The sequence below is a fragment of the Lissotriton vulgaris genome, chromosome 7, assembly GCF_964263255.1.
Source record: "Lissotriton vulgaris chromosome 7, aLisVul1.2, whole genome shotgun sequence".
Taxonomy (NCBI): domain Eukaryota; kingdom Metazoa; phylum Chordata; class Amphibia; order Caudata; family Salamandridae; genus Lissotriton; species Lissotriton vulgaris.
The window spans coordinates 1,707,021,076-1,707,031,724 of record NC_141695.1 but is presented as its reverse complement, the minus strand read 5'-3'; the positions used below and the strand labels follow the sequence as shown (position 1 = coordinate 1,707,031,724).

Sequence of the window (10,649 nt, the reverse complement as noted above, 5' to 3'; positions counted from 1 at the left end):
AACACGATGTGAGAAGGATCTTAATCCACCCAACAATTTTATGAACGTTAGCAAACTCACAAATCATTACAACGTATCAACGACGAACATAATAAACTACACCATGCCGCTAAAACTAAAAAGAATAACAGAGAAAGATAAAAATCCCTGGTTTAAAGGATCACTAAATGAAGAAAGGCGGAGACTAGGACTAGCAGAATGAAAATGGAGACAGCACCCATCTTCCCCACAGCTGATAACTCTCAGGAACATTAGAAACTACTACAAAAAAGCATTCTCAGATCCCAAAAAGTATTTTTTAGAAATGAGCTGGATAATTCTAAAAACAGACCATGGAACCTATCCGAGATGTTAACACAACAATACAATAAACTGGCCAAAACTGCTCAGGAATCAACTAAAACCTAATTGAGCTGCAAGGAGTTCTCAACCTTCTTCACAGACAAGAACTACTCTCTAGAAAGGGAACTTAGATCAACAACTGACAACCTCCATAGCCAATTAACATCACTAATTGATGTTTCCATGCACATCACTCAAGCTATGAAGAAAAATAAAGCACAATGGGCGACATTCAAGCTATATGACCAGAATACCGTTGTCAAAATTCTATCAGAAACCAAACCAAATAACCACTGCAATGATCCCCTCCCATCAAAATGCCTGAAAAGAATCAATCATATCGTCGTCCCATATGGACGAAAATAATCAATGCCTCACTGTCTGAAGGCACCTTACCAGAATGTCTAAAAACAGGTCAAGTCCTCCCCTTCATCAAAATACCTACAGGGGACCCGGCAGACCCAAACAACTTTTGTCCAGGGACCAATATTCCATTACTAGCCAAACTGCTTGAAAAATGTGTGCAACAGCAAATGAGCCACCACATCTCCAATTTCAGCCTATTGGACGACTGCCAATCAGGATTCAGACCAGGCCACAGTACGGAGTGAGCGATCTTACATATAGTGGATGACGCCCTACAGGCTTTGGATCACGATGAAACATGTCTACTAGTTCTTCTGGACCTTTCTTCCGCATTTGACACAGTAAATCATGAAAAACTACTACACTGGCTTGAAAACAGGATGGGTTTATCTGGACTGTACTGAAATGGTTTAAATCCTTCCTGCCGAACTGAACACAAAGATTCTTGGAAAATCAAGCGCTATCCCCGCAATGCCCGAACTCGATTGGAGTTCCACAAGGATCAACATTATCTCCATCACTATTCAACCTATATGTCGAACCCCTTACAGAAATTCTCCGGCACGCAAACATCTCCTATCACATGTACGCAGATGATACTCAGATCTACATAAAGATCTTGTCGCTTGAAGAGATCAAGACAATGAATGAGGCCTTAAAAGTGTCTGTACAATGGTTAACTAGCAATCATCAGAAGTTAAATGCGCAAAAAACGGAATTCCTACTAATATCCCCTTTAAAAAGCTTTGCCGATGTGAAGGAATGGACCAAACTGATCACAGCGTTAAACTGCACCCCTAATCTAGTTGACTCTACCAAATCACTAGGAATCACACTGGATAAGGACCTAGAGATGAACGCCCACATCAACTCAATGGCAAAAAGTGCCTGTTTTCACCTGAACTATCTTAGAAAAGTGAAACTATTTATAACCACGTCGGACCATATATAGGTTTGATGAAGGGGCTTTAAAAGGGCCCCGCGGGGCAAAAAAAAAAAAATTATTATTGTTTTTTTTGCGGGGGGAGCTCCCGGTACGCGCACCGGGAAGCGGTCCAGGGAGTGTAATATACGGAAAAAAGAATGAAAGAATGTTCAAATATTGTATGTTTATTGATTGTTCTTTTTGTTGTTTTTTTTTTTAATTTTTATTTAAGTACCAACATGTAGGTACCAATGCAGAGTCTAAAAATAAATATACACCGTTTTCTTTGTAGATATCTTGCATGTTGTTTCAGAAGTTATTGTGGTATATGAAATTCATAGCATAGTCTGTCAGGAAAGCAGAAAGAACATGGAGGCAGGACATGATAAAGAGATGTTAAATACACATTGGAGATAATATAGTGGGAGAAAGAAAGTAACTATGAGCAAACTTACTATGTAACACAAAAAAAGTTGCACAGTATATTTTAAGTCTCAGTTTATATTTTATCTTTTTGGGTACTATTTCATAATTTTCATATTAAAAAGAATAATGTCTCAAACAATTTTAACTTTTAAAATTTTAATTTATTGTTCTGATTTTTCAAAATCTAAGAGAATTTGTAACATTAAATCATCAGGAATGTCCTCCTTTTCATTCCAAGAATCACATTCACATTCTTCAGCACATTTTAATAATTCTTGGTCTACTGATTCATTCATAAAGTCTAGTTCTTTTTCATGGTTTGGATTGCTTTCAATCTTAATTTCAAATGAAATTGTATTTTCTTTTGGCTGTGCTTCCATTTTCTTGCTGTAAATTGCATAAAAAAATATATCAGTGGAGATAAGGCACTGTTGGGTTTAAGTTCAGACAGGTGCTTGTGAGTTTTTAACAGTGAAGTAATCTTTGGGCAATGCATGTTTTCATGCAGGAAGTAAAACTATTAAAAAGTGCCTGTGATGAAGCCTATGTAAATTCATAATTATACCACAGAAGCCTAACTCAATCAATAATTTAAATAATTAAGTGTTTCTCAATGACTAACTCTTATAGAGGGACAGTATGTAACTATCTGAAAACGTTTTCCTTATTTAATTTAAAGTGCATAACATAGTTATCCTTTCAAATTTTTAAAATGATATCTTACCTTTGAAAAAGAAGTTAAAGTTGACAGTCAAAATGCTCTTGAAATGTACTTCAGGAAGTAGTAGTCAAAATGGCTGTGTTTCTCTCTCTTTATATATATTCAGGTACATAACCAATCAAATGTCTTGAAATAATAGTAGAAAATGAAAGTAACATTTTAATTGGTTGTCAATTCTAACGCTTCATATGTGTTTCTGTCATGTAATTAACCTCAGGATATTTAGTCAGTCCTACAGCATAATTTTCTCAATGGAATTCCATCAAATTTGGGTAAATGGTAGGGACTGCTATGTAGTGGGGCCTATTCTATATTTGATGAAAGTGTCTCCAGTGGTTTTTCTGTAGATTACTTTCCCACCTTTTTTTAGCGAGCGCTCACCGGTGCGCGCCCCAGTACGCGAACCGGCAGCGTTACGGGAGTCCTCCATTTTGTGTATCGGTAGAATTGAGACACAAGATGGAGGGGAAACAATGTTTGGAATGGGTAGAAGGGGGCACGGTAGACACTTTGTGACCCTCTAGGTTTTCTGAGGGGGGCTTAGGACGCTGATATATGCAAAAATTTAAAAAAAATGAAAAATTTTGCGGGGGAGCGCCCGGTACGCGCACCGGTAAGCAAGCCGGGGAGCGTACTTTGGTAGAAAATAGTGAAAAAAGTTAGAAAAAGATATACGTTTAGAATGATCAGAGGTAGGGTAGCTCTGAAAAGAGCTATTGGGTTCTGTGGCTGATTTAGATACCTACAAGTAGGTTCCAATGCACAGTTTTAAATTCAGGAGGAATATTCTATTCCCCTCATCTGAGAAGTGCACACCATCTCCTCTGTAGATGTCTTGCATGTTGTAACGCAAGTTATTGTTGTATATTAAACCCATTGTAAATTCTCTCATGTAAGCAGAAACAGATTTATTCACATGTTTCCGTGCTTTCTCAAATTGTGGAAAAAATTGGTTGGACCACTTCCATTTCTGTCAATGGCATATATTGGAATATACCAAGGCAGTTTGGGGAAAAAGTGTCATCAATTGATGAAAGGTGTCCTTTAAAAGCATTTCCAGACCAACCCCAGTCATGGTCCCAAAATCAATTCCACCACAGTGCACTATTAAGAGGTCAGGGTTTGGCAGATGCATAAAACAATTATAATAAAAACATATAAAATATATTTTTCATTTAAAAGAAGAATACATTTTACAGCTTTTGATATTTGCTATTAAAAAACCATTGAAATTCACTGAAAAAACCATAGGTTATAGACCATATATAGTTAGGAATTAGCATTTACAAAACCTTGAAAATTCACTGAAAAAAACATAGGTTATAGGCCATATATAGTTAGGGATTAGCATTTACAAAACCTTATTTTACTGATGACATCTCAAATGACATCACTGATGACATCACTGATGACATTTCATTTGACATTACTGATCACATCACTGATGATATCATTTATGTGATAATACAATGAACCTCTTCAGACTCTAATATAACTTTAGATACAATCAGTGTAAACAGACACTCACAGACTGTCACTCATCCATGGAGTTACTCACACACCTAGTCAGTCATGCAAAGAATCAATCACTCCTCCATTTACTCAACTATACAGTTATACACACCTTACTAATTCAAACATATTCTAACACATATTTACTCTCTTATACAATCCCTGATACAAGTTCACAATGATCCATACAGCCACTCACACATTTACTGGCTCTTATGCACAATTATTTATATATGTCAACTCTCACATGTACTGTGATTTACATATGTACTTACTTTGACATGTAGCACTGAGATATCCATTCACTCACCAATACACTCATGCACACAGTCAACTTCCCATGCAGCTGTTTCCACATGCACTTTTGAACCCATACATCTAGTGTATCAACTGCTCACACATCTATGCACAGAGTCATACACCTCCAAGCCACCCACAAACACACTCAGTCTCCCATACAAATACTTGGGCAACCAATCAATAATCCATATAGTTACTCATATAGCTACTGATCAACACATGCAGCAGTTTACAGAACAACAGATATAAAGATGCACAAATTAAGACAGTTTAGTCACTAACCCATGCACTCAGTGAGACACATTTAATCACTCTCTCATACAGTCAGTCATGCACCTACTAAATCCTTCATCCAGACACTTATACATCCACTCATTCTTCAATATGTAAGACATATTTTAACTTTACAGAAACATACAGTCACTGGATGATGTCATCAGTGATGTCATTTGAGATGTCATCAGTGATGTCACTGACCATGTCATGAATGATGTAATATGTGACATCATCAGCAGTGGATTGCGGGTGCGCGATATATAGTTAGTGCAACTAACTATATATGCGAATTTCAATGGTTTTGTGCGAGTAAAATAAGGTTTTGTAAATGCTAATCCCTAACTATATATGGTCTATAACCTATGGTTTTTTTCAGTGAATTTTCAAGGTTTTGTGAATGCTAATTCCTAACTATATATGGTCTATAACCTATGTTTTTTTCAGTGAATATAGATATACATATATATATATATATATATATATATAGATATACACACATATATAGATGTACACATATATATATATATAGATATACACACATATATAGATATACACACATATATAGATATACACTCATATATTCATTTATATACATACAATTTGGCGTAGACTGGTTGTGACGCGGAGCTTTGGTACCCAACAGTTTAGTGATAGGTGCTGACGTTTGCACTGTGGAGCGCTGCTTTGCATTGCATGATCCTTTACATAAATATATGGTAAAGATGTGCCCTTGTGCAGGTTTATCATAGTTGTAATAGCCTGGCTATGGGTTTCGTCTAACAGTGATGAATTTGGTGCAAAAAAATGAATGATGTTGCCTCTGAGTTTACGGGTTGAGTTGAGGTTTACTTTGCTTCTTGCTCTGTTTCTCGTTCGAGCCATTGTACAGTCTTGTGATGAATAGTGGATAGCAAACACATACATGAATGGTAATGCACTTTACATTTGAGTGTTTATGTCTCCATAGAACCGATTGATCCTTATAAGATATCCGTCAGTATCTTGGCAGCCGGTTCTCTTTCAGGACATCTGCAGTTTTTGTGAAACAGGTGGACGTTTCAGATGCGCTTCTTTGGGTCTGGACAATTTTTGCACTTTACGGGAAGAGGGCCAAAGCACTTTGACACCCACTTAAGCTTTGGATACATGCAGCCTGGGAGGCTTGAGAATTGCCATCATGATTTAGATTTTTCCAGGTATCGACTAATGTATTATTTTTCATGTGTAGCTCCGGTGCGGCCAATATTGCTTGCTGAATCTTCACAGTGCCATTACTTTAGCGCAGTTCAGGGTCTAGTCCACAACAATCAGGAAATATTGTTTTACTACAAGTTGTACAGATATTCTCAAATTATTTTAGTATAAAGTTGCCGTAATGCTTAACTTGAGCTGGTGGTTTCCGGTGCTCAGCACTGGCACTTAATTGGCACTTACGAAAGTCTGCACATGGTGGGAAATATTTGTCTTATTTAGAGACGAGCACAACAACGATTGTTTATTAATTCAATATGCGTTAAAAATGATTAATACCTGCTGATAGCTCTGGGGTCCTGAAAAGGTCAGAAATGTCACAACTGTGAGCACGATGGTTAGTAGTTGTGTTGGTTCTGTAGTTGGCAGCGCTGACAGTGGGCAGTGTAGGCAGAAGTGACCTCATGATGAGGGCCCTTGCACTTCCCCCCCCCCCCCACAAATTAAGTACTGATGCCGTAGGTTTCTTGTCAGGCGTTCAGTTGTTTGTAGTCACAACGGAGAGCTGTGGCGTCCCAAATGCAGTATCTTGTGACAGAATCGTCCAGCTGGTACTCTATCTTGGTAAACGCGGACTCCTAAACCGCTCTGCTGGGCCTTCAGTACAGGTGGTTGAATAGCCAGGCCTACGGTCTGCAGAAGTGAATTTGTGTGAAGCGAAACACAGTGCAGCCGGGTAGCACAAAAGCCACCCAGTTAGTAATACATAGGCAGACCTATATATTTAATAAAAATAAACAGCTCTTTAATTTCCCAAAAAAACATTCCACTGTACAATTCTACAAAAAAAGGTAAAAAAAACAGTACCAAATGGAATAAGCCATTTCAGAGTTCAATCAGGGCATAGTAAGCATACACAGCAGAGGACAGGCACTCTTCTTGACTAACTAAGTGACAGTATCCCCAGATATTTATTCATTTATATATTTGAGCTTTATATAGCGCGAACTACGAGACCTCGGGTATCAAAGCGCTTTACATGACCACCAGTTTCATTACATGAGGACACATTCATTTTTAGGTCTCGTGGTGTTGCAGTGCAAAGCACTGCCGCCACGAGTCTTATAGCTGCTGTCTGTGCCTTCAAGGGAGGCAGAGCTAGCTACAGACCTGTGCACGAGCCGATTCTACTATGGGCACGAGCCGATTCAGGTCTGTGAACGCGCTTCACAGTGGATCAGCTCGCGCTCCACAGTAGATCGGCTTGTGCGCGTTAATGCTCCCTTTCAGTGTTGTGATCGGGAGCAGGGTATTACTGGCGCCACTGCCACGCCTTCATGAGTCATAAAAGCTGTATAATTAGGGCGGCATGTTTACTTAGTGCTATTAGTGATATCTATTTAAACGTGCAGCACTGAACATTTACAAAGAAGGCGAATCAGCAACATTCATTGGAGACACGACCTATTTGAAGACAACCTATTTGAAGACGCTTGTTTTACTGGGGTAAGTTCTGTGAACTGTTTATTTTCTTTTTATAGTATAACTGGCAGGGTTGGCTAAATTATGCGAGAAAAGGAAAAATATGCAGGAGATGATGGTATGAGGCAAGTGTGGCAAGTGTATAATTATGCGTAATATATAAAAGCAAGTTGCAAAATGTCCTGTGTTGGAGGTTTGTTTTTTTCATTCTAATCAGCTCACAGTAATGCCTTTAAAAAGAATTGTGTTAAGTGGCCATAACAGAGTTCCTTCGTGTTAACAATTTATTTGCAGCTGAGTAAAAAAAAAAAAGTGTAAACCAACTGTCAAACTTTGCTTTTCCGATTTCCTTCGTGACACAACCCCCTTTAGGCTTTCTCCGCTTGCCACCAATTTATGGGGATCCAGATGAATTTTTTTCACTTCTAGCACTGCTTCTGGAGCACCATAATTATCATGCAGAAAAACTCTAGTCCTGCTTGCCACTTTCGTAAGACAACGAGGCGTGGCACTAAGAGAACTCCTTTTCTAGTAAGCCTAGTAACCTTACTAAATAAAGACACGGGCTCCAAAACTAGGCGGCGTTTGGTTAGCAGCACCACGTTCTGATCTTGTGCTTCCGTGGCAGGCCCCACGAGATTAAGACACTGGAGGTGCGGTAAAAAGGCAGAGAAGATAGCCGCAGATGTCCTATATCAAGTGACATAACTGCCAGATGTGCTGTACACGTTAAAGGCCAAACCGTCGCGCTGAGTGAAATGTACACTACGGATAAGCTAATGCGTCTGATAGTTTCACAACAGCCTCCCCACATACACCCAGAAAAGCCCCAGTTCTTACCTTAACGCACAGAAAATACCAACACAAACAATTACAATCAACGCCTTTCTACTCCCCGGGTTTCCCAGTGTCACTAATTTAAAAAGCCCTCTGTCATTGGTTAGACGGTTCTGAGCAAACTGTTAACGCCGATTGGTTAATGCGTCACATCCAACCCTCCAGTGGATGCGTTTTCTTTGGGCAAGTAATTTGTTCCTACTGGAGTCTCTAGTTTAAAGTTTGCGATTGGACACTGCCGGCCGTATGCGTGCAGGTCACAGTGCACGAGCCACCCGACCGGAAGCAAAATAATCTTCTCGTTAGAGTTCTTCCTTTGATATCTGTAGAGTGCGCATTTTGTTCATCTTGAACGTATAGAAGTGAATAGAGCTAAAAAAAAATAACAATTATTAGGTCTCGTGGCGTTGCACTTGTGGCTAAGAGCTGCCAGAACTCACAACAGCAACAAGCATTAAAAATGCAATAGGTCTCGCCTTTCATTAAGTTAAGCCATTTGCTTTGCTATACAATACCATTAGCAAAGCAAATGGCTTTAACTTAATTAAAGGCGAGACCTGTTGCATTTTCAATGCTTGTTGTTTTTGTTAGGCACGGGGAGATGAAGGGATTTGCCCAGAATCACAGGATGTTGAGCGTCGTTGCCGAGACTCAAACCCGGTTCCCCAGCTCCGAGGTCGACCACTCTAGCCGTAAGGCTACATCCTCTCCAATATGAGGGCGGTTGAATCAGGGGTGAACAAGAGCATTAGTTTGGGTAACGTGAAGTCAGCTGCTCAGTCAAAGAGCCTCCAGAGGAGATTGGGGAATAGGGATCCCCAATGTACACTCTTCTGAAGTGGACAGGGGTGTGCCTACATCATCACATCCGGTGGATACAGACCAGACTGACTATGGTCAGGGCAGTTTAGCAGAACTCTGGACAGGAACCCTTCATGAAATGGGACAACACCCGCCCCGGCAACCTCAACTGGTTCAGAACCACAATGATTGTAGAGATTATCCCTGCAGATGGGCGCTCACAGCACAACTCGCAATCTATGTAGACTTATAATGAGGGCTTTAAGTGTGCCGGGTCCTGCCTTTGCTCAGCACCGGCAGTACTAAAAAGCAGGTGCTGAGACGGGTCCCTATGGGGCTTTCCATTTCTGCCCTCACCCTCAGAATGAAAAAAAATCCTAACTCTGCAGCAGTCCCACCCTTCACTGTCTTCACTGTCTTTGGTGTAACTTCAAAGACACTCGCTTTAGTTCTTTCACAGTCTCATCAGAACTGAAGCATTTTCAATATTCTATAAAACGAAGCCATAGTTGGTGCTTACTTATCTTATACAACTAAACAACCATTGGCAAAGCCAATAGTCCTGGCTTGTTGTAGGTGTAATAATACTTGTTGTATTATATATCTGGATGCAATGACAGAAGCAGCAAATTACCAGTCGGGCGGCACACTATGGTAAGCTCAGAATTTTAGCTTACTTTTTCAGCCACACCCTAATTACACCGGCCACGCCAGTTTGAGAGACCCTCCCTAGTTTCCTCACCCCACTTAAAACCCTGCTTATAATGGTTATCCGCTATAGCATGTAGAAGGTTCAGCGTTTTCTTCACATACTTGTCCCCCTGCTCATAAGTCTGCCCAGATTTCCTCTCTCGCACTCTCCAAGAACAGTCAGCAGCCTCAACACGTGGCCCATCCATCCACATAGAAAACAAACATTTGCAATGCAATAGGTCTTCCATCTTCGAGAGTTTAAGCTATTGGCACTGTAAATGGCAATGTCTTATCTGTTTTGATAATTAACACATAAATAAAAGGTGTTGTCATTTACAATGCCAATAGCTCAAATTCTTGTAAATGCGAGACCTATTTCACTTCAAAGAAGCAGCTGTCATTGTCCCAGGCTGCTAGGAAAGTGAAAGTGCGCATGGCAAGCTAAATGTTGCAGGAAGGCATGTTTTTCTGCCTGTAGCAAGAGAAACTCCTTAAATAAAATAGTGCTAAGATACTAAATAAGACATACAGTGTAAAAACAGAAATAAAAGGGTCAGTCCTCGTGGGAGGTTATAAAGGAAGACAAGGCGATACAAGGATGGACTACCAACCCTACTAACGAATCAGAAGAAAGCATTTACGAAGGACATTGACACAAGCCAATATAAAATATGGGCGGAGAGTGGGCGGGGCGTCAAGTCCATACTCCAATACAGCATGCCGCGCAGAGCAGCGAATGCGTTGCCCAGGCTCGACCTAAAAATACAGGGTAGGGAT

The 10,649-nt window shown here is 39.9% G+C and overlaps 1 long non-coding RNA gene across 3 annotated transcripts in view; it reads right to left on the bottom strand.

Annotated features, from left to right (window-relative positions):
* LOC147706372 (uncharacterized) overlaps positions 1-10,649 on the bottom strand; it is a 255,226-nt gene that overhangs the window by 222,227 nt on the left and 22,350 nt on the right. The window lies entirely within an intron of this gene.